Source organism: Coptis chinensis, unplaced genomic scaffold (genome assembly GCF_015680905.1).
Source record: "Coptis chinensis isolate HL-2020 unplaced genomic scaffold, ASM1568090v1 utg3055_pilon_pilon, whole genome shotgun sequence".
NCBI classification, from domain to species: Eukaryota; Viridiplantae; Streptophyta; class Magnoliopsida; order Ranunculales; family Ranunculaceae; genus Coptis; species Coptis chinensis.
Window position 1 is genome coordinate 18,645 of NW_028238142.1, and position 26,471 is coordinate 45,115.

Sequence of the window (26,471 nt, forward strand, 5' to 3'; positions counted from 1 at the left end):
CTTCCCATATTGATCACTAAGATCAAGCTCTCCTTTAGAGCTGTTGCAAAATCTGCTCCTATTAAGATCAAAGTGCATTCTAATGCAAGTATCTATACGGATTGCATCCAAGAGACTTGGCCGTTGTCTGAAGAAAATGTGGTTGAGTCGGAGAATGAAAGGGAGGATATGACATGTTTGGATGACAATGCATTAGATAGTTGTAGTTCTAATTTAGAACGCATGCAAGTGTTGCAAACTGCCTTGCGTTGCGTTTATGGTATTTGAGAAAATATCTGAGATAGACAGATTGTAGTTCGAAATAAGCAAACGAACCTTCAGACGAGACTTGAAATGCTCGAAAGGGGTCAGGACGATATCTTGTCTAACTTGGAGACTATCCACCAAAGATCACCAAGCCCAAGATGCAAGACTTCGGGATCGAGATGGAAGCACAGCGCTTGTTCCGAATAAAGATACTACGACGCATGCCACCCGTGGAGGATTCTGGTTTTAGCCGGAGTCTGAAAGGCATGGCGTCGCCGCCGAAGGACAGATGGTTCAAGCCATTCTCCATCCCAGGCCAATCTCCATCTCAGGGTCCATCTTCATCACATAACTAGGTGTTCACCATCAGTTTGTGTTCGTTGTTATTTCATGATTTTGTTTTATTAGTTGGATTTTAATTCAGGTTGTTAAATTTAAATATTAAGGTGTTTGTTTTATGTTGTTTGGTTTTAAATTTTAGTTTTAATATAATTGGTTATTTTCGAAGTTCTCGCTTTGTTTTTATCATTAATCCTACCTTTCGGAGCTTGTTTGGGGTGGTAATATTTATACCGAGCATAATTCGTTATATGATCATCTGCTGTAAAGTTGTCTTGGAGGAAAGGTTGAGAATTTGGCCGATATCGGCATATCTATGATTTGTGTGGTGGTAGCATGAAATCTAGGAGAGTCTAGAAGTTACTATTCTAAATCCAGTATGAAAGATACCAAGATTTTTAGAAAATCAAGAAGATGGTTTGTTTCCGTTTTCGGGTTTGGAATTTTTCTATTTCCGGAAATTGCCATAAAACAATTTGGGAACTTGTCGATTCGTTTTGGAAGCTCAGAACCTATTTAAACTCCCTTCATTCTACACTAACAAACCACACTACACCCCACCATCATCCCGCACCTTTTACTCCAAGCTTTTCCTTCTTTTTCCTCTAAACTTTCAAGATTTTACGAAGCATCTCGCTCGCATACTTTCAAAGTTTTTCGACAAGTTTACTTTCGGCGACCTCGCCCTCCTCAGCGAAGCGACTTCAAACACCGTAATTCCAAAACCCACGAGCGCGACCCCGCTTCAAAGCGAAGCGCATCCGCATACCGCCATCCGTAAACATGGAAATTCCAATTTTCTGAGGGTCATTCCAGGATTTTTAGAACTGTTCAAAGAGTCGTTGAGATGACATCTCCTATAGTCATACCTGAACAGTCTTTTGAAGATGTGTTGGGAACCGAGACCTATGGACATTGGTTCCGGCTAACGGGATCCCCGCGAGTTTAGGATGGCGCCATCTACCGGGTAAGTGATGACGATTCATATTCACCACAGCTTACTGCTTATTTCTATGACCACGTTAAATTCTATTGTAATCAGGATGGAGAACAAGAATTCTCCGTCGTAGTCGATGACACGACACATAAATTCAATAAAAATGTGGTCACTTTAGTTTCAGGATTACCAATACCTGATCCTGTTCACACATGGGCATATATGACCGATAATGCATACCTTTATGATTATACATATTTCCATGAGTATTATGGGGGAGGAGTATTTCGAGTAATGGACCAGGGGCGATATAGTATTGCCCTTGGTAGCCTTTCCCTAAACGTAGGCACCACCATGTTATTCATCCCGATGAATATTTTGGGGAATGGCAGTTCATTTTGCAAAACAAGATCTATTTGGTGACATTTTTTCGCTTTTAGGTGGGGATGTCGCCGATATGACATTCCCCGAAGTTTTAGTCGCTAGTCTTAAGAGAGCCCAAAGCATGAGGCGTAAGTATCTTCTTATGCCTGTTTTGGTAAGTCGCATCATCGCGTAGTTGTTTACCCTCATACGTGCACAATTCACAGATTGAAAAGGGTTGAAGTCATGAGACCCACCAATTGGGTGGTTCGCCTCATTCATTGCGATTAATAACTTGGCGGGATGGAAGGTGCGACCTCATCTCGGTCGCCCCGCACATCCCATCGGACATAATAACACTTAACAGGGTTAGCATTAGTAGATGATAAATAAATGGCAAGCTTGGAAAGTTATAATGGGTGGTAGGATGAAGGAACCTCATCTCTTTAATGAGGAGGAGGATGTTTAAAGCGGGGAGATAAGGTAAGTTTTAAGTTTTGTTATTGTGCGCTTATGTCCCAAGCAATTTAATTAATTCGTTAACCCCATAATGGGTGGAACTCTTATAGAGTTCAAGCGTCAAGATTTTTATTTTCTATATTAGTATGTTCTAACCTTGTTTTGCAGATGTTCAATTTCACGGCGTTTCCATGGTATTTTTCTACCCTCTTTATTTAAATGCTTTGAGGACAAATCATGCTTCTTGTTTTGGGGCATAGAAACACGTGTAATTAAGGCATCCGTTAGGATATAGATATGTATAATATGCATTTGTTTTCAAGTTAAAATTTTCAAAATATAAATAAATAAGTTTATGCTATACACTTAGGAATATTGGTATTGTTTTCTTTCTCTATGCTCATAACAATCTAGAAGTCTCACGTAGCTTTTACATCAGAATAATTGTTAGAAACTTAGGTTAATATGTAGGTAATAATCTTTGCATCTATCTATAAATATATTACATGAGTATCTATGATATTGCTTGATAAGTTTCGAAATCTAGGCTAGAGTACTTATTCTACAAATCTGTCGCGGAGAATATAGCCTAAAAGCCTTTATATGAAATAAACATTTGAGAAATGACACAAGGGAGAAGTAAAATCGGATAGAGAAATCACACGTCCACTTCCTTGATCACTATAGGTATCCTAAGTGAGAATTTAGGCCCTCTTTGGATCGATATAGCCAGAAATTCAAACCTATGAATTATTTTCCGCTAGTAAGCCCCTCCGGAGCCTTTCTTTAGCCTTTCATAACCCACAAAAATCCTTTAAAAAAAAAAAAAAAAAAAAAACTACCCAATTTAGAATAAGTCCGGAGAATAGAATGAGGAAGAAAGAAGAAGAGAAAAACCGGTGTAAACAAAAGTTAGTTAATTGCTTGAAAAGAAGTTTCCATCCAAAGAAAAGAAAAAATAAAAATAGAAATAAAATAAAAATCGAAAAAAATAGAATAAAAGGAGTTGAAAGCCAAAGAAAAAAAAAAAATATGGCTAAGGATGGAAACAAAGTGTAGAAGCAAAAAGTAAATAACAAGGTTTTCTCTAAGTTACATAATATGAAACTCTACTATCTCGGACTTGTCTTGTTTTGAATATCAATTTCCTTCCTTCTTAAACCATCTCCTAATCCCCGCAACACCTAATAAAAACCTCTAGCTCAATTAGGAATAGGTTAGTGTGATAGTAAGTGGCAGATATGTTTGATCGACCCCGACTTCCTTGTTGTCATTGAGATTGTAAGGTAAAGTGTGCCCACTGTACACTGGAGTAGCGAAACTTGAGCGGAAAAATCAGAGTGATTTTTGTCTTGACATTTATGTGTGGACCTACTTAAGGACGCTATTCCGAGTTTTCAGAAACGAACCTGCTAGGCATTTCATAGTATAACTCATAGTATATATATTTGTATCATAGATGATTGATTATTATGCATATATTAGTTTAGGTTTTTGACTTGGTTATTCATATTCAATTGCTAGTGAGATGTATAGATAGTTGAGACATGAATGAGGAAACAATAGTTTTATTTCTTAGTCGTTGTAGTATAGATGAAGTTTGTGAGTACCTTCACTGGAAAACTCTCACGAGGCTATAACTCGTCCACTAGGGAATTCCTAGTGGTTTAAGGCCTTGTTGCATATGGTCAATGCAATCGCACTCAGCGAAACGAGAGTAGTTAGAACTCCATTTTTGGTCACTTATTATAATTTCTCATCTTTGCTTGAGGACAAGAAAAATGCTGTTTGGGGGTGGTTTGATAAGAGCCCAAAACTGTAGTTTTAACCATGTAACAGTCATACTATTAGACCAATTATGTGAGTAATAATTAAGAGTTAACACTGATTACGTGTTTTTATGCATTACAGGCTTCAAAGTCCATTATATGCAGAAATGTGCCACTTTGGCGAGATAAAGGAGCAAAGGTCGGTTACTAAGGAGTTTCGTGATTAAAGGCCAAGATTCAAGAAGACAAAGCCTTTCTAAAGCCCGGTCAAAAGCTGAAAAGTCGACCTTGGGCGTAAAAAAGACTCAAAGTCGTGAGAACTTCCAAAGGCCGTATCTTTGGACTCAGACCTCGGAATTGGGCCTACCTTATGTCAAAACGACCGGATCGGAAAGATCTTTCCAATGGTCTAAGTCTTGACCCAATCAGAGGAGCAGAAGTGGACAAAAGGTCTGTTGAAGACAACTGCAGCTGAAGAGGCCTTTTTGGACTGAAAGAATTGTGTTTTGGGCCTGATTCTCTGGCCCAAAACATAGCTCCAAGCCCATGCACGATTTTTGGATCTAAAAGTATAAAAACCAAAGCTTAACTCTTTGTTAATGGTAGCTAGTTAGACCTAAAACAATAGATAATTATAGATCTAGTTTTTATTTAATTAAATTAAGTTTAGTTTATATTCAATTCTTGTTTTAGATTAAACTCTTATAATCATTGTTCTTAATTAGTTTGATAAATAAAATAGCTATTTGTCAATTTTGATTCTTGTCATTTACAATTGTTAGATCTAATTTCTTTTATTACTTGTTATTCAATTCTTAGTTATTAATTAGAATTTAATTATTGTTTAATTTAGATTAGTAAAATTCAATTCTTTATATTATGTTTAGTTATGATTTAGTCGGAAATGATTGCGTCATGATTCTCGGCTAAACCTCCATTAGAGGGGGTTGAGAAGCCTTGATGAGAGCTTGATTCCGAATATCGTAGAGTCGTCGTAATTTCCCTTCCACTCTAGAAACGATTAGTTCACCATGAGAATGGGTGTAATCGTTCACATGCTAGTTATGAATTAGTACAAATGCCATGTGTAATTAGGGATTAGGAGTAACCAAATTGTTCTGCGAAGCAGTTCAATTCGGATTACGACGATTCGTCGTTAGTAGGATTAAGTCGAGTTAAGGTGGAATCAATCCCCCCTCTAACTCCTTATCATAGAATCGACGTAGCATTCCCATAGTTGTTCTAATAATCGACTAGTTGCATCTCGTGGGTAGTTGCATCGTAGTCTAGTTGCCATTTCGTAAATCTCTCATTAGACTTAGAGTAAATTACTTATACGTAGAGAACACAGCATGCGGAAGGACTAGGAGTGGAACGAATCATCTACTCCACTATATCTCATAGGGTTGAGAGTAGAATTTTTGATAAAATATAGGCACATAAAATAGTTTAGTTTACTTACATTTTGAGTTTTATCGTTCATTTCGTAGGTAAACTATCATTTTTATCGTTTATCAAACACAGCACCATGGGTCTTGTATTTCAGCGGGAATAGCAAGTCCAAGAACAAATATAATAGGGGAATGGCGTTTGATAAACTATACGCCATTTGATAAACGATAAACGATAAAACTCAAAACATAAGTAAACTAAACTATTTTATGTGCCTATATTTTATCGAAGATTCTACTCTCAATCCTATGAGATATAGTAAAGTAGATTATTTGTTCCACTCCTAGTCCTTCCGCAAGATGTTTGTGGTTCTCTACGTATAAGTAATCTACTATAAGTCTAATGAGAGATTTATGAAATGGCAACTAGACTACTTATGCAACTACCCACCTAGATGCAACTAGTCTAACTATTAGAACAACTATGGGAATGCTACGCCGATTCTATGATAAGGAGTTAGAGGGGGATTGATTCCACCTTAACTCGACTTAATCCTACTAACGATTTAATCATCGTAATCCGAATTGAATCGCTCGCAAACAACTGGTTACTCCTAATCCCTAATTACACATGGCATTTCTACCAATTCATAACTAGCATGTGAACGATTACACTCATTCTCATGGTGAACTAATCATTTCTAGAGTGGAAGCGGAAATTACGACGACTCTACGATATTCGAATCAAGCTTTCATCAAGGCTTCTCAACCCCTCTAATGGAGGTTTAGCCGAGAATCATGACCTTAATCATTTCCGACTAAATTATAACTAAACATAATATAAAGAATTGAATTTTACTAATCTAAATTAAACAATAATTAAATTCTAATTAATAACTAAGAATTGAATAACAAGTAATAAATGAAATTAGATCTAACAATTTTAAATGACAAGAATCGAAATTGACAAATAGCTATTTTATTTATCAAACTAATTAAGAACAATGATTCTAAGAGTTTAATCTAAAACAAGAATTTAATATAAACTAAACTTAATTTAATTAAATAAAAACTAGATCTAGACTTATCTATTGTTTTAGGTCTAACTAATCCCCATTAACAAAGAGTCAAGCTCTTGTTTTTATACTTTCAGATCCAAAAATTGTGCATGGGCTTGGAGCCATGTTTTGGGCCAGAGAATCAGGCCCAAAACCCAATTCTTTCAGTCCAAAAAGGCATCTTAAGCTGCAGTTGGCTTCAACAGAGTTTTCGTTCACTTTTTCTCCTCTGATTGGCTCAAGCCTTAGACCATTGGAAAGCTCTTTCTAAGCCGGTCGTTTTGACATAAGGTAGGCCCCATTCCGAGGTCTGAGTCCAAAGATACGGCCTTCAAAAGTTCTGCTGACTTTGAGTGTCAAGTTTCTCGGCCGACTTTTCACTTTTGGACCGGCTTTAGAAAGGCTTTGTCTTCTTGAATCTTGGCCTTTAATCAAAGAACTCCTTAGCAACCGACCTTTGCTCCTTTATCTCGCTAAAGTGGCACATTTCTGCACATAATAGACTTTGAAGCCTGAAATGCATAAAAACACGAATCGTTGTTAACTCTTAATTATTACTCACATAATTGGTCTAAAAGTATGATGTTACATGTGGTTAAAACTACAGTTTTGGGCTCTTATTAAACCACCCCCAAACAACAATTTTCTTGTCCTCAAGCAAAGATGAGAAATTAGAATAAGTGACCAAAATGGAGTTCTATCTACTCTCATTTCATCGAGCGATTGCATTGACCATATGCAATAGTGCCTTAAACCACTAGAAATTCCCTAGTGGACGAAGTTATAGCCTCATGAGAGTTTTCCGGTGAAGGTACTCACAAACTTCATCTATACTACAACGACTAAGAAATAAAACTATTGTTTCCTTATTCATGCTCTAAATTAACTATACCTCTCACTAGCAATGCATATAGAGTAATCAAGTCGAAACCAAAGCTAATATATGCATAATAATCAATCATCTACAATAAACATATATATAATGAGTAATACTATGAAATGTCTAGCGTGTTCGTTTCAAACTCGGAATAAGCGTCCTTAAGTAGGTTCTCACAATAATAGTCAAGATACAACACTCGATTTTTCCACTCAAGTTTTCATTACTCCAAGGTGTGCAGTGGGCACACTTTTACCTTACAATCTCAATGACAACAAGGAAACCGAGTCGATCAAACACATCCGCCACTTACTATCACACTAGCCTATTCCTAATTGAGCTAGAGGTCTTTATTAGGTGTCATGGGATTAGGAGATGGTTTAAGAAGGAAGGAAATGGATATTCAAAAAGGACAAGTCTGAGATAATAGAGTCTTCCTATTATGTAACTAGAGAAAACCTTGCTATTTATTTTGCTTCTACACTTTGTTTCCATCCTTAGCCATATAGGGTTTAGGGTTTTATATATATATATATATATATATATATATATATATATATATATATATATATATTATTTTCTTTGGCTTTTGACCCCTTTTATTCTATTTTGTTGGAGTTTTTATTTTATTTCTATTTTTATTTTTCTTTTCTTTGGATGGAAACTTCTTTTCTTTATTTTCTCAAGCAATTAACTAACTTTTTTTGTTTACATGTGTTTTTCTCTTCTTCTTTCTTCCTCATTCTATTCTCGGACTTATTCTAGATTGGGTAGGTTGAATTTTTTATTTTGTTTTGTTTTTGTAATGTGGTAAAGGAATTGTGGTTTATGGAAGGCTAAAGAAGGGCTCAGAGGGGCTTAATTAGGAATATAATTCATAGGTATGAATTTCTGGCTATATCGATCCAAAGAGGGCCTAAATTCTCGCTTAGGGTATGGTTTAGTGATCAAGCAAGTGGACGTGTGATATCTCTATCCAGATTTTACTTCTCCCTTGTGTCATTTCTCAAATGTTTTCGCTTCATATAAGGCTTTTTAGGCTATATTCTCACAGGGATTTGTAGAATAAGTACTCTAGCCTAGATTTTTAAACTCATCGCTAACAATCATAGATACTCATGTAATATATTTATAGATAGATGCAAAGATTATTACCTACATATTAACCTAAGTTTCTAAAAGTTATTCTAATGCTAAAGCTACGTGAGACTTCTAGATTATTAAGAACATAGAGAAAGAAAACAATACCAATATTCCTAAGTGTATAGCATAACTTATTTATTTATATTTTTGAATTTTTTTAAATTTTAACTAGAAAACAAATGCATATTATACCTATCTATATCATAACAGATGCCTTAATTACACATGTTTCTATGCCCCCCCCAAACAAGAAGCATGCTTTGTCCTCAAAGCATTTTAAATAAAGAGGGTTGAAAAAAATACCATTGAATCGCGGAAATTCAGAACATCCGCAAAACAAGGTTAGAACATACTAATATAGGAAATAAAAACTGACGCAACTCTATACAAGTTCTACCCATTATGGGGTTAAAAGAATGAAATTGCTTGGGACATAAGCAGACACTAACTAGAATTAAAACTTACCTTATCTCCCGCTTTACTCATCATCTTCCTCATCCTCTTCTTCTATAAAGAAGTGAGGTTCCTTCGCGTCCTGCCATGCCATGATAATTTGCCAGGCTTCCCGCCTTTTATCGTCTATTATTGCTAACCTATTAAGAGCCACTTGGTCTGATGGGGTGTAGGGTGCAACCTGATGAGGTTGTATCCTCCACCCTTGCCAAGTCATTGCATGGAAAGATTGAATAATACTATTGGTGGGTAGTACAGTATCGACCGTAATCCAATCCGTGAAACGTGTACAAAAAATAGGAAAGAAACATAGCATATACGGGAAATTAGAACAGGCATAAGAAGGTACTTATGCCTCATGCTATGGGATCAAGCTAAACTAGACATCAAGGTTCGGGAAGGTCATGACACATACGCCCCCGTGGCTAAAGCAAGGAAGACGCCGCAAGTGGCATCATTCACGTAAGAAAAACATCATTCCCCTAAAATGTTTAGCATGATCCAAAACATAACAGTTCCTATGTTCATGGACAGACTACCAAAGGCGACGTTATATTCCCCTTGGTCCTCGATATGGAAAATGCCCGTGCCATACGACTCATGCAAAAACTCGTAAGTGTAGACATACATATTATCTACCCAATATCACCATGGGTCTTGTATTTCAGCGGGCATAGCAAGTCCAAGAACAAATGCTAGCAAGAACTTGGTAATTTCCATTGGTTCATTATCAATGTTGATGGAGAACACTTGTTCTCCATCTGGTCTCTCAAAGAAAATGCAGTTATCGTAAAAATAAGATGCTAGTGTTGGAGAATACAGTGCATTAGGTCTTACCATGAGCGGTTCCCAGCCAACGTATGTGATCGCCTCGCGAAACCAAGCACCATAAGTAGTGTTTTGGAACAAATCTTTGAAAGACTGTTCCGGTATCAATGTAGGAGATGTCAGCTCAAAATTACGCTCTGGAATAGCTGCGAATGATCCGGAAACAACCCGCAAAAAACTAGAATTTTTCTGGTCCACGGAAGTCAGGGCGCGAGTGCGCTCTGAAGATTTTGGGATTCTAGTGTTTGAGCGTGAATCGCTCTCCTTTGGCTGTGAAAAGCGCTCTGAACAAAAATTCTGAAAATGTGCGGAGCGAGCGCTCCTCCTCCTTGGCGCAGCGTGTTCGAGTCTTCAAGATCGAAAAATGACACCTAAAACGGGAATCGCAGGAGTGAAAGGTGAGTGATGGAGGTTAGGTGTAGTGTGAGTTGTGAGGGTAGAATGAATGAAGTTTATATAGGTTTTACGTTGCTAAAACGGATCGGGAAGTTGCCAAAGAGTTTTTACGGCAGTTTCCGAAAATACTAAAATTTCCAAACCCGAAAACGGAAACAACTCATTTTCTTGATTCTAAAACAAACCTAGTATCGTTTTAGGTTGAATTTAGGATAGAATCTACCTATTTAATCGAGATTTCATCCTACTATGATACTTATTCATAGATATGCCTAAACGGCCATATTTTCACCCCCGACTCAAGAATAACTTCTAAAAACGAAGGTCATATAAAAATCATCTTTGGAATAGATAACACCACCCCAAACAATTTGGGAAGGTGGGATCAATATTAAACAACCACGCAAAATTAAAATAACGACATTATATTAAAATTGGCATTAAATGCCCGTTTTACTACAAAATCCAAATTACGGAAATAAAACTTACATTAAAATAACTAACAATATTAAAACTACAAATAAAAATATCAAACTATACTATCCCTAACCACTTCGACATCGATGGCGGAGGGCACATGCTCGGGGAGATGGCTCCCCGAGCTCCCCGATGGGCCAGACCATTCGATCTTTCGGCGACGACGCCAGGCCTCGATGGTGTGTTCTCGAAGGAGAATCCGTGAGGTGGGAATCGTGCAAGCATGTCGGCCCGAATCGGCGCCGAGCTTCTAGATCGGCCCTCATCTATTCCCACCTCTAATCCTCTCGGGTAACGGATCTCGGTTATGGTGGATAGTTGCATGTCGAGTCCGAGGTCTTCGCGAGATAGTGTTGAGTTTAACGCGATGCCACGATGAATCACAGCCATGCGTTCGTGATCCGACCAAAGACCTCTCAAAGGCATCCGTGATCAAAACAAGTCAAACCCTCCTCATCCTCCGAAGTCATTCCCATTTCCCCATCCTCCTCGTCATTCTCATTTCCACCATCCTCCTCGCCCCTCTTCTATCCTCGGGTAACCTCCAAACTCGTTGGACACAATCCTTATAGATCCGAGGGATTTCGTGTAGGGTGAGGTAAATCCTATCGACGCGAGTCGCTCTCTCAACTTCAAAGATGATCTTGGTTATTAAAACGGGGAGAGGTGCTATCAACTTTCCCACTCCCCTAATCATGCTAAGCAAAACTCCAAGATACGTAACTCGACTTCTGCTCCCCGGAGTATCCATAAAATGTGGAGGCAATTCAGACTGATGTCGCTGACTTTCTCCTTCCCCAAGATGTTTCACCAATCCATCGAGTCGCGACGCAATTTACCGGTTGGTTCGAGGATGCTGGCGAACACAATGCGATCTCGCATTGTAGTTCCCTTCAGAATCGCCACGCTCATCAACGACTCTACCCCATTATATTGGGACTCCTGTAACGTGACATCCAGATGGATTCTAGGCGGAATGCCTAGAATCTCAGCCAACAACCCAGTAGTTACTTCCTTCCTCCTCTTCGCCACCATAACAAAAATTCTAGTCCTTTCCAACTCCCTCGTGTTGTAGAACCGTCGAACTAAGTCTTCGTGGTAAAAGGCTTCGGTCGAGTACCACAAGCTATTCCAGTCTCTACTAATCATTTCGTCACCATAAAACGGCGCGAAGTGGTCGCCAGTAAATGCTTGCTCCGGCAAAATTCAACGTTGTTTAGCCATTGTAGTGTTTGGAATGTAGTGGGGGTTTAAATGGGATGTGGGGTTGGAATTTAAGTCAACCAAATGAAACAACCAGTGGTGGTGGCGCGGTGGTGGCGCGACAGCTTGAATTTTTGTAATTTTCGGTGGTTTTTGGTGATGTAAGTTGGTGGATTTGGTGGTGGTTTGGTTTTAGAGAAGATTTGAAGTGGATTTTTGATGGTTGGCGTGGGTTTGTTTAGGTTTCTTTTTATTTATTTTTTTTTTTTAGGTTTTGGAGCTTTGGTGGCCGTTAATGGCGGTTTGGAAGAATGAACGCGACTGCTGGGGCAAAGGTAAGGGCGCGGGTGCGCTGCCGGTGCGCGCGGATTGGGCCCAAGCCCAATTCGAAATTTTTGAATTTTTTGATTTTTTGCGAAACTTCAAACTAAAATTGCCGCTTCGTTACCGGTCCGATTTTTGCGAATGAGATATGGAAATGATCAGGAGAGAATTTCCAATCCAATGATCCATAAAACACTCTATTCCGACGCTGGATGACATATAAGATAGTGGAAAACGCCTCGAAGTGCGTGCCTGACGTACGTTATGCGAACGACTGAACTCTAAATTCATAGATTATGTCAACCCGAATCGAAATACAATTAAACAGCCTAAGCAACTCTAATGGGACATAAAACATTCCAGGACGGAAACACGAACACCCCACCCCCAAACAAATTTTTTACAACAAAGTTTAGAATTTTTTTTTTTTTTTTTTTTTTTTTTAAATTTTTTATTAACAGTGGGTCTTTTAAAGTCAGATTCCCGAGACTTCCTAGATTACTATGTTTATTATTTAATATATATATATATATATATATATATTTTTTTTTTTAACTTTTTTAAGGAAAAACAATAAGCAAGAAAGACATAATTCACCCCATAGAGAAACATGACTCAAAAATCCGAGAAAACATGCAAGAGTGGAAAACGTGAATTATGTTAAACGTGGACTTAGGATCCGGTACTTACAGCCACACACTCCATAGGGAGGGCCCGGTTACCTTAATGGTGCACTCACCAATATACTATTATATTTATCAAGTCTAATGAGAGATAAAAATTGGTAGTTTACCTACGTAGCTAGTTAGACCTAAAACAATAGATAATTCTAGATCTAGTTTTTATTTAATTAAATTAAGTTTAGTTTATATTCAATTCTTGTTTTAGATTAGACTCTTAGAATCATTGTTCTTAATTAGTTTGATAAATAAAATAGCTATTTGTCAATTTCGATTCTTGTCATTTACAATTGTTAGACCTAAAACTCAAAACGTAAGTAAACTATCCACCATAACTTCGAGATCCGTACCCAGAGAGAGGATTGAGAGTAGAATCTTTGATAAAATATAGGCACATAAAATTGTTAGTTTACTTACGTTTTGAGTTTTATCGTTCATTTCGTAGGTAAACTATACGAAATGACTATTCACGACCTTCTAGAGTGGAATAGATTCTACAACGACTCTATACTATACAACTAAGTTTTCATCAAAGCTTCATCAACCCCTCTAATGGAGGTTTTAGCCTTGAGTCATCAACCCATCATTTCCCATTGAATTAGAACTACACATCATATTAAAATTCTAACTTAACTAAATTAACTAACAATGTTTCAATCTATTTAAACTACGAAATGATAATCAACAAGAATTAAAACTATATCTATAAATTGAAATGACAGAAATCGAAATTGACAAAATAACTATTTTATTTATCTAATCTATCAAGAACAATGATTCAAAGACTTAATCTAAAACAAGAATTGAAAATGGAACTAAACTTAATTAATCTACTGAAAACTAGATCTAGAATTAATCTCAATTTTTAGGTCTAACTAGCTACCATTAACAAAGAGTTAAGCTTTGGTTTTTATACTTTCATATCCAAAAATCGTGCATGGGCTTGGAGCCATGTTTTGGGCCAGAAAATCAGGCCTAAAACCCAATTCTTTTAGTCCAAAAAGGCCTCTTCAGCTGCAGTTGGCTTCAACAGACTCTTCGTCCACTTCTGCTCCTCTGATTGGGTCAAGGCTTAGACCATTGGAAATCTCTTTCCGAGCCGGTCGTTTTGACATAAGGTAGGCCCAATTCCGAGGTCTGAGTCCACAAATATGGCCTTCGTAAGTTCTGCTGACTTTGAGTGCTGTTTCTGCCGCGTCGACTTTTCAGCTTTTGACCCGGGCTTTAGAAAAGCTTTGTCTTCTTGAATCTTGGCCTTTAATCACGGAACTCCTTAGTAACCGACCTTTGCTCCTTTATCTCGCTAAAGTGGCACATTTCTGCACATAATGGACTTTGAAGTCCGAAATGCATAAAACATGAAATGTTAACTCTTAATTATTACTCACATAATTGGTCTAATAGTATGACATTTACGGGGTTAAAACTACAGTTTTGGGCTCTTATCAAACCACCCCAAACAGCATTTTGCTTGTCCTCAAGCAAAGATGAGAAATTAGAATAAGTGACCAAAAATAGAGTTCTAACTACTCGCGTTTATTTGAAAGTGCGATTGCATTGACCATATCGCAACAAGGCTTTAAACCACTAGGAATTCCCTAGTGGGACGAAGTTATAGCCTCGTGAAAGTTTTCCAGTGAAGGTACTCACAAACTTCATCTATACTACAACGACTAAGAAATAAAACTATTGTTTCCTCATTCATGTCTGAACTATCTATACATCTCACTAGCAATTGAATAAGAATAACCAAGTCAAAAACCTAAACTAATATATGCATAATAATCAATCATCTATGATACAAATATATATACTATAAGTAATACTATGAAATGCCTAGCAGGTTCGTTTATGAAAACTCGGAATAACGTCCTTAAGTAGGTCCTCACATAAATATCAAGAGAAAAATCACTCTGATTTTTCCGCTCAAGTTTCGCTACTCCAGTGTGCAGTGGGCACACTTTACCTTACAATCTCAATGACAACAAGGAAGCCGGGGTCGATCAAACACATCTGCCAATTACTATCACACTAATCTATTCCTAATTGAGCTAGAGGTCTTTATTAGGTGTTGCGGGGATTAGGAGATGGTTTAAAGAAGGAAGGAAATGGATATTCAAAAGGATAAGTCTGAGATAGTAGAGTCTTCATATTATGTAACTTAGAGAAAATCTTGTTATTTACTTTTGCTTCTACACTTTGTTTCCATCCTTAGCCATATTTTTTTTCTTTTTCTTTGGCTTTCAACTCCTTTTATTCTATTTTTTCGAAGTTTTTATTTTATTTCTATTTTTATTTTTCTTTTCTTTGGATGGAAACTTCTTTTCTGAAGTAATTAACTAACTTTTGTTTACACCGGTTTTTCTCTTCTTCTTTCTTCCTCATTCTATTCTCAGACTTATTCTAAATTGGGTAGTTTGATTTTTTTTTATTTTTTGATTTTTTTTATTTTGTTTTGTTTTTGTAACAGGGTAAAGGATTTGTAGGTTATGAAAGGCTAAAGAAAGGCTCAGAGGGGCGACTAGCGGAAAATAATTCATAGGTTTGAATTTCTGGCTATATCGATCCAAAGAGGGCCTAAATTCTCACTTAGGATACGGCATAGTGATCAAGCATGTGGACGTGTGATTTCTCTATCCAGATTTTACTTCTCCCTTGTGTCATTTCTCAAATGTTTCGCTCATATAAGGCTTTAGGCTATATTCTCACAGATTTTAGAATAAGCACTCTAGCCTAGATTGAGAAACTTATCGCTAATGATCATAGATACTCATGTAATATATTTATAGATAGATGCAAAGATTATTACCTACATATTAACCTAAGTTTCTAACAATTATTCTGATGCAAAAGCTACGTGAGACTTCTAGATTGTTAAGAGCATAGAGAAATAAAACAATACCAATATTCCTAAGTGTATAGCATAAACTTATTTATTTATATTTTTGAAAATTTTAACTTGAAAACAAATGCATATTATACATATCTATATCCTAACATATGCCTTAATTACACATGTTTCTATGCCCCCAAACAAGAAGCATGCTTTGTCCTCAAAGCATTTAAATAAAGAGGGTAGAAAAATACCATGGAAACGCGTGAAATTCTGGAACTTCTACAAAACAAGGTTAGAACATACTAATATAGGAAATAAAAATACTGACGTAACTCTATAAGAGTTCCACCCATTATGGGGTTAACAGAATTAAATTGCTTGGGACATAAGCAGACAATAACAAAACTTAAAAACTTACCTTATCTCCCCGCTTTAAACATCCTCCTCCTCATTAAAGAGATGAGGTTCCTTCAAGATCCCGCGGTCCCATTATAACTTGCCAAGCTTGCCGCCATTTATCATCTACTAATGCTAACCTGTTAAGTGTTATTATGTCTGATGGGATGTACGAGGCGACCAAATGAGGCTGCACCTGCCGTCCCGGCCAAGTCATTATTCGAAATGAGTGAACCACCCAATTGGTGGGTCTCATGACTTCAACCCTTTTCCAATCTGTGAATTGTGCACGTATCACGTAAACAACTACGATGATGCGGCTTTACCAAAACAGGCATAAGAAGATACTTACGCCTCATGCTTTGGGCTCTCTTAAGACTAGCGACTAAAACTCGGGAAATGTCATATCGGCGACGTCCCTCAGCTAAAGCGAGGAAAATGTCACCGCCAGCGATCGCTTGCGCAGAGAAAAGAATTGTCATTCCCCCAAAATATTCATCAGGATGAATAACATGGTGGTGCCTACGTTTAGGAAAAGGCTACCAAGGGCAATGTTATATCGCCTCCGTCCATTACTCAAATATCCCTCCCCATAATACTCATGGAAATATGTATAATCATAAAGGTATGCATTATCGGTCATATATGCCCATGTGTGACCGTGGATCGTATTGGTAATCCCGAAACTAAAGTGACCACATTTTTATTGAATTTATGTGTCGTGGTCATCGACTACGACGGAGAATTCTTGTTCTCCATCCCGATTACAATAGAATTTAACGTGGTCGTAGAAATAAGCAAAGAAGTTGTGGTGAATATGAATCGCCATCACTTACCAAAGTAGATGACGCCATCCTAACTGGGGGATCCGTGGTTCGGAACCAATGTCCATAGGTCTCGGTTCCCAACACGCCTTCGAAAAGACTGTTCAGGTAATGACTATAGGAGATGTCATCTCAACGACTCTTTGAATAGTTCCAAAAATCCTGGAATGACCCTCATAAAATTGGAATTTCCGTGTTTACAGATGGCGGGCGCTGGTGCGCCGCTTTAAAACGGTCGGCGCTCGTGGGTTTTGGAATTACAAGTGTTTTGCGCCGAAGTCGCTCAAGGAGGGGCTGGTCGCGCTCGAAAGTAAACTTGTTGAAAGTGTATTGTATGGTAAAGCGCTTCTAACGAGGTGCAAAAGGCCGTAAGTGCTAAAACAGAAGTTTAGAGGAAAAAGAAGGAAAAGCTTGGAGTGAAAGGTGCGGGATGATGGTGGGCTGTAGTATGGTTTGTTAGTGTAGAATGAAGGGAGTTTAAATAGGTTCTGAGCTTCCAAAACGAATCGGCAAGTTCCCAAATTGTTTTAAAGCAATTTCCGGAAATAGAAAAATTCCAAACCCGAAAACGGAAACAAACCATCTTCTTGATTTTCTAAAAATCCTGGTATCTTTCATACTGGATTTAGAATAGTAACTTCTAAACTCTCCTAGATTTCATGCTACCACCACACAAATCATAGATATGCCGATATCGGCCAAATTCTCAACCTTTCCTCCAAGACAACTTTACAGCAGATGATCATATAACGAATTATGCTCGGTATAAATATTACCACCCCCAAACAAGTCGGGAAGGTGGGATTAATGATAAAAACAAGCAGAACTCGAAAATAACCAATTATATTAAAACTAAAATTTAAAACCAAACAACATAAAACAAACACCTTAATATTTAAATTTAACAACTGAATTAAAATCCAACTAATAAAACAAAATCATGAAATAACAGCGAACACAAACTGATGGTGAACACCTAGTTATGTGATGAAGATGGACCCTGAGATGGAGATTGGCCCTGGGATGGAGAATGGCTTGAACCATCTGTCCTTCGGCGACGACGCTCATGGCTTTCAAACTCGGCTAAAACAGAATCCTCCACGGGTGGCATGCGTCGTAGTATCTCTATTCGAACAAGCGCCAGGCTTCCATCCTCAGTCCCGAAAGATCGTGATAACCGGGCTTGGTGATCTTTGGTGGATAGTCTCCAAGTTAGACAAGATATCGCCCCGACCCTTTCGAAAGCATTTCAAGTCTCGTCCGAAGGTTCGTTTTTTTTTTTCGAACTACAATCTGTCTATCTCGGATATTTTCACAAATACCATAAACGCAACGCAAGGCAGTTTGCAACACTTGCATGCGTTCTAAATTAGAACTACAACTATCTAATGCATCGTCATCCAGACATGTCATATCCTCCCTTTCATCCTCCAACTCAACCACCTTTTCTTCAGACAACGGCCAAGTCTCTTGGATGCAATCCGTATAGATACTTGCATTAGAATGCACTTTGATCTTAGTAGGAGCAGATTTTGCAACATCTCTAAAGGAGAGCATGATCTTAGTGATCAATACGGGAAGAGGCGCCAAGCTCTTTCCCACTCCTCTAATCACATTAAACATTAAATCGAGGATGCAGAAATTATACTTATTCGTTTGCAAAATCCAGAGAATGTGTAGACATTGCAGACCGATATCGCTAACTTTGTCTTTCCCGAGGACGTTCCTACCAATCCACTGAGCTACAGCCAGTTGATTGGTTCTCGTGGGATTTGATTGGACGAATGAGATGTCGGATTATATTCACCCTCCACGACAATTATCTTTCATCAAAGCGGGAACTCCAAAGATAATCGGGATTCCCCGAATGGTCGCTTTCTAGGTTGCTTTCAAGCCGTAATTCCTAACATTCGACCAACAACCGCCTCGTTACTTCTCTCCTCGCTTCTCGCTACCTTAATAAAAATCCTATTCCCTCCAATTCTCACTTCTTATAAAACTGTTCTACCAAATCATAGTGATAGAATTCCTCAGTCGAGTACCACAGTCCATTCCAATCCCCTCCCCATCATCTCCCGTTGTAAAATGGGAAGGTTATCGGAAGCAAACGCGTGCTTCGGCAAAATTCTTTCGTCAGAAGCACCATTGAAGTTTTGAAACAACCAATGGTTTTGTAGACTGTGGGGGAGGCGAGTTTGATGAAAAACAACTAGAAACAACGGTGGTGGCGGTGGTGGGTACGGTGGCAGGTTGGGACTTGAATTGGTGATGCTGTTTTCGGAGTTGTAAAATTTGTTGGGGTAGGTGGTGGTAATGGTTTGGAGAAGATTTCAGTTGGATTGAATTACTTGGCGTGGGTGTAGTTAGGTTTTCTTTTCTCTTTTTTTTATTTTTATTTTTTATTTTGGTGTTTAAGGTTTGTTTTAAACCTTGGTAACTGGCGGGATTGGAAAAGGAAACAACCCTGCATTTTTGGGAAGGAAGGAGACGCACAGATGTGCGTGTGGTTTGGGCCCAAGCCCAATTTGAATTCCAAAATTTTCCGATTTTTCGCGCAATTTCAAATTCAAATTGCCGCTTTGTTACAGGCCCGATTTTGGCGAATGAGTTATGGAAATGATCAGGAGAGAATTTTCAATCCAATGATCCATAAAACACTCAATTCCAACCTTGGGTGACATATATGAAGGTGGAAAAACGCCTAAAAGTGCGTGTTTGACGTAAGTTATGCGAACGAAGGAAATCTAAGTTTGAGATAACGTCAACCCAAATGAACTATACTATTGGGCCTAAGTAACACAAATGGGAAGTTCGAGCAATTCGGATGGAAAGACCGACTACCCACCCCCAAACAAATTTTTAAACACATAATTTGTTCTAACGTGGGTCGTTTAAAGTCAGATTCCCAAGACATGTTGGATTGCTATTTCTACAATTTAGAATTTTTATTTTTATTTTTATTTTTTTTATTAGTTTATTATAAGAAAAACGAAAAACAATAAATACATACTTCACTCCATAGAGGAACATGACTCAAAACCCGAGAAAACATGCAAAAGTGGAAAACGTGAATTATGTTAACTGTGAACTTAGGATCCGGTACTTACAGCCACACACTCCATAGGGAGGGCCCGGTTACCTGAATGGTGCACTTACCATTATATGGAAATGAAAGGAAGTGCACCAAATGACAAAGGTCAATCCTCATAGACAGGGTCCTGTAAAAGAACTTCCTCTACATCAGGGGACAGAAGTTCATGAAAATGTTTTAGCCGTTGACCATTAACTTGGAAGGTACTGTTGTCCGTGGGATTTACCAAGGTGATTGCCCTGTAAGGGGTGACTTCAGTAACCAGAAAAGGACCAGACCAACGGATTTTTAGTTTCCCTGGGAAAATATGTAGACAGGAGTTGTAAAGCAAGACCTTTTGACCGACCACAAACTCTTTGCGCAAGATTTGCTTATCATGAACACGTTTCATGTTAGCTTTATAATCCTTCGCGAGATCGTAAGAATCGCTATGGATTTCTTCAAGCTCATTCAATTGCAACTTGTGTTTGACACCTGCCTCATCAATATTGAAGTTAAGGCTTTTTATAGCCCACAGAGCACGGTGCTCTAATTCAACGGGCAAATGACATGGTTTCCCAAATACAAGTCTAAAGGGAGACATACCTATAGGAGTTTTGAAAGCAGTTCTATCGCCCATAAGGCATCCGATAGACGCTCAACCAGTCTTTCTATCGGGGTTTACAGGTTGTTTCTAAAAATCTTTTTGATTTCCTATTAGAAACTTCTACTTGTCCGCTAGTTTGTGGATGATAAGGAGTTGCTACTTTGTGTGTAACTCCATACTTTTTCACTAGGGATGCAACAACTCTGTTGCAAAATGTGTTCCACCATCACTAATGATGGCTTTAGGAATGCCAAACCGACAGAAAATATATTCTTTAATAAAAAAATACAACGGTCTTATCGTCATTGCTACGGCAAGCTAGGGCCTCTATCCATTTAGACACGTAGTCCACGGCAACTAGAATATAAATGAAACCGTGGGAAACAGGGAAGGGACCCATGAAATCAATACCCCAACACTACTAAAAAAAGGGTTTATAAGCTCGGCTAAAAAGTGAGATGTTAGAGTTTTTACCTCGGTTTTATAGGACAAACAAGCCGAGATAACATCCACTGAGATAATAGAGTTCTATAAAACCGAGATAATAAGCTACTAAATTATCTCAGAAGTCTGACATCTTATCTAAATCTCTTATCTCAGTTTTCTTAATGGAATCGAGATTATATAGAAGAAAACCGAGATGAATTGTGACTGAAACCAATTAGTATAGAAGAAAACTGGGATCATTTTTTTTATTGAAACTGAGATAATATAAAAAGAAACAATCGTGATAAATTCCCTTTTATCTCACCTCTTTATTTAGTCGACATAGTTTGTCATTTTTTTTCCTAATTGTGCTAGTATTGTTCACAAATTATAACAACCTGCAAATACAAACCACTCTCCCAAACAACCACATTCCCCTTCGTATTCATAAACAACAACACCAATCAACAGAAACAAACCAACATAAGTAAATTTCTTTAAAGAAACTGATTTTATTAAGATAAGAATTGAATGTACAATATCGAACATGAACATAACTAATTGTTATATCATGTCATAAAGTAGCCAAATAAAAAATTATTTACATATTTCCCGAAGAAAGCTAATAGAAGTTCCAAAATCTTCTCTTTGAAATTGATACGCATGGAACCTACCAAGCCAAGATGAAAATATTAAATGATTAGTTTGACAATTAACATATTTTAGTAATCCAAATACCAAAATAAATTTTATTTCGCTCACTCTTTAACAACTTACAAAAAAGTATAACAAGTACTTACTTTTTGGCAATAGATGTATCAACAGCAGCCCGAGTGGCTCCAACTAAGCAAAACAACAATAGAGGTCAGAATACGTTTAATGATCCACATAGTCATGCAAGGTTTTCAAGCAGAATCTCACTGCCTAAACTTTCCAAATATCCGGGAAATATGGGTGACCACTTGAATTGTATGCGACAAACTGTAAAAGAGGTAAATATTAGCTTTTGGGGGTGTAACTGGGTTTCTGGTCTTCAAAGTAGCTTCTCACTAGTTATTAGTGGTTGATGTAATTGGCCTTTGATTAGATACATATAAAGACTTTTACTTTTAAAAAACAAGAAAAAAACGAAAAGTAAAATAAACATGAAAAGAGCATCGAGGAACATGCATGTTAAAAGATTTTTTTAGCAAATACCTGCTGCACCAAGCTTTTCAAAAGCTTCTCCAAGAATCTGAAGTTCTCATGACTTTTCAAAGCTCGACCACCAGAACTACTACCCTTGCACCGCCCAAATGGGCATTCCGTGATCTTGAGATGTATGCTTTAAATATCTGGATTTTCCAAGGGTGTCCGCACATTGTTAGAAGACAAATGTAAAGAAGAAGATATGTTTGAAAGATTTTAATTGTCAAATGGAAAAAATCAAAACTGGTTTGAAGCGATGGAAACTCAACAAACCGTGATACTCAACAAACATAATAAATAGCATAAAGGTGTAATCAAGTTAAAACAATTAGTCTTGCATCCACAAAATGTTGTACACTTATTAAATAGTGAGACAAAACGGACCTTCACTATAGGTTGAGATATCAACCTGCTAAAACAGAGTCTGATCCCATTTTGAATCGGATGAAATATGAGGAACAGGGAATGAGGTGGACCTAATGGTCAAAGATACAAGGATCAAACACCCGGTATATCAAAGCGATTGCAAAGAGCATTCCCCTGCATAAATTGGCCTACAATGATCGAAGAAGAAGTTACACCCAATTATTAAATGGCATACACATAATTGGATATATAAGTGACACACCTTCGCTATGTTTGGATATAATCTAAACTGTGTCGCCTACGTCCATTTTAAATAATTCTTCTTATAACATGTATAACAACATCAAAGACTAATATGAATTCCATCTCAAGGAAGAAACTTGAGCTTACCTGACATACACTTGAGACCCAGAAATATTAGTTACATCCGTTATAGATGAAACATCTAAAAGAGCAGCTACTCGTGGCAATACATTTTTTCCAAATGAATTCGGTGGAGCAATTATATGTGAGTAGCCACCTTTTTTCTGAACCAAATGGACTAGTTCTGCCCATGGTTCACGTAAGTGGATGTGATGAGGTTTATCTGTATCGACCACAAGTACCTAATAATCAAATAAATAATATTAGAGAATTAAACATTACATTCAATAATAATAATAAAATAATGTTATGTATCCGAGATATGGAAGGATGGAATGAGGCAGCAGCCGCGGTGAAGCTGCTTTGTGAAGCGGACGGACCCGACCTAATAATAAAGAAATTGAATTCTGTTCACTAATAGACCTTGCAGCTGTGATTGCGCTATATGATGATTGTTTCACGTGTCCACTAGAGTAGCCTCGGCCAGCTTCCGAAGCGACAATTTGGTTCAGTCAAATATTTGAAGACTGAGTAGATTCCAACCTAACTAAATTTCAGACCATGTATACCTGGTCAAAGATATACCTGGTATATCAAAAATAATTCAAAAGATATACCTGGTCAAAGAATCCTGAATCTAGGAAGCGCGCCAAGGATATGGAAAGTACTTGCTCCAAAAATACATGGTCCAAGAATCCTAGAAAAGAAGTTCGCTGCCAATTGTAATATTTGTCGCCAAGGTATAGTAGGTACTCATATACAACATTAGTATGGATTTCACCTTTCTGTTGGACTCCAAGCCACCAGTTCATTATGCTTAGCAATAATCCATGCCAGTCCATTATGCACATGACACCGAGACTATTTGTCCTCGAAACATTAACAAATGTGTATACAATCAAAACAGAAAACATACCCAAAGGTGAATCAATTAAGTTAAGAACCCGCCACACACCCTACACAAACTTATTAGCATTTGAATCCAACATACCCAAAGTTGTAAGTAGCACTTAACATTTCTGCAATCTCACCGTGCTATATAACCAATTACCCTACATCCTCTAGCTTGTATAATGTGTACACCGATGGTGTAAATCAAAGGGATGAGCTCACATGACACAAAATGCACAGACAAACAAACAAACACAAGGTGTCGGGGTGGATATACATCTAACACGCCCGCCTAAAACGTTGGGTAGACAAACTCGGCAAGATCAAGCAAAATGCATGCACACATCAAATCACATAAGCATGCACACACCTAAGTACAAAAACTACTGCAAACCTATGTTTGAAATTGCACTCAAAAGAAGGAAACATCTGAATAGAATTGTCTGGGCGAATGAACTATAAGAATGAAAGTATAATATTGAAATTTCATTTCAACAAAAAAAAAACAACAGTTCATTCAATCTTGATTCGAGACATTCAATTTACAATTAAATTCAACTAAAATTTTTGAAATTTGTTGATGAAAACTTTTATTTTACCAAATAGGAATTCTGCAAAGCATTTCAACAAACATATATATTGCATCAGAAAGGTGAAAGGTTTTATTTCTAAAAATCCAATGGTTTTCTTTTTACCTATTATGTAAAAACCATTGCCACCCCAAACTGAGGAAAACCAATGGTAATTCTGACACACATATTCACCACACTTAATACGAAAATCCAATACAAGCCAAAGTAAAAATTAAATTTTCGTACGAAAACCGAGGAGGAGGTGTTGAACTACTTGTAGAGTTGAAATGGGTAGTGGAAATTGTTTCAAGTTGGTGCCATGTGGAGATCTGATGGGAGAGGAGATGAAGAGAGTGTGGAGAGGACGAGATAGTTGGGAATAGGCGGTTGCCCATCGTGAGTTCGTGTTATTCATAAGAGAGTACTGGAGAAAGCCATGACTTCCTTGTTTGATCGTGGTCCCCTCTTTTTCTGCGATTTCTGTTTTCTTTGCATATTTATTCCGAGATATTTGGTATAATAGGAATTATATCAGTTGAATGCCGAGATATTTGGTATAATATCAATTATATCAGTTGAGTGTGAGATAAATTAAATTTCTTATTATATCAGTTCACACCACCAGTCGTAAAATCTATATGTATTATCTCGATTAAGTATGATGTGAGATAACAGATTTATACTCAGAACTAATAACTACATATTATCTCGTTTATAGGACAAATTATCTCGCTTAGCACTTGAACTGAGATAAGGCTAATTTTAGAACCGAGATAAAAACCATTTTTTTTAGTAGTGCAAACATCAAAAATTTCTACTATCAAGATTGGATTTAATGGCATCATATTACGCTTCGTGATTCGCCCAAGTTGTTGGCAACGAATACACGTCTTGCAATGCACTTGGGCATCCTTAAAAAGGGTTGGCCAATAAAATCCACATTGAAGAAACTTTAGCGGCTGTTTTCATCCCATTGAAATGGCCACCACACTCTTTGTCATGGCGTAAGCGATAGAACTTCATTATATTCCCAATGGGGAATACAAACAACCTAATAATGACGGCCACAATACTTAAAAAGGTAGGGCTCATCCCAAGAAGTATAACTTAACTCGGCCAAAAACTTCTTATGTTCATTTCTTGACCAATTATAAGGCATAACATCAGCCGCTAAATAATTTACAATGTCAAAGATACCATGGTGCTGAAAAAAATAGCATCTGGATGCTCATCAGGAAAAGAGTCCGGTATGGACTCAGAATCACTATTATCGTCGTTTGTAAGTCTAGATAAGTGGTCGGCAACTACGTTTTCGACCACTCTTTTGTCCTTTATTTCTAATGTGAACTCTTGCAGGAGAAGGATCCATCGGATTAATCTCTGCTTAGCATCCTTCTTTGCAAGAAGGTACTTAAGGGCTGCATGGTCCGTGTAAACTAAAGTTGTAGAACCAACCAAATAAGGACGAAACTTATCTAAAGCATAAATGACGGCTAAGAATTCTTTTTCGGTAGTTGAATAATTCCGTTGAGCATCGTTTAAGGTTTTACTAGCATAATAAATAACTGTGGACTTATTATCTAGTTTTTGTCCCAAAACTGCACCAACTGCATAGTCACTAGCATCACACATGAGTTCGAAAGGTTTAGACCAATCGGGAGGCTGTATAATTGGTGCAGAGGTTAGGGTGGCTTTTAAAGTTTCAAAAGCCTGCTTACAGTTAAAATTAAAATCAAAGATTGCATCTTTCAAAAGCAGATTAGTTAAAGGCCTAGCTATTTTTGAAAAGTCTTTAATAAACCGCCTATAAAACTCCGCATATAGCCTAGAAAGGTTTCTAATATCACGGACACCGCGGTTTAGGTAGAGTCGCTATCTTATCTAGTTTGACCTTATCTACTTGATGCCATCACTAGATACAATGTGACCTAGTACTATGCCCTTTTTTCACCATGAAATGACACTTTTCCTAATTTAAGTCAAAACCTT

General features: G+C 37.5%; 1 pseudogene; it reads right to left on the reverse strand.

Moving 5' to 3' along the window:
* Positions 1–21,617: 21,617 nt before the first annotated feature.
* LOC147473258 (electron transfer flavoprotein subunit alpha, mitochondrial-like) lies at positions 21,618–23,522 on the reverse strand (annotated as a pseudogene).
* Between the last annotated feature and the right edge of the window lie 2,949 nt (positions 23,523–26,471).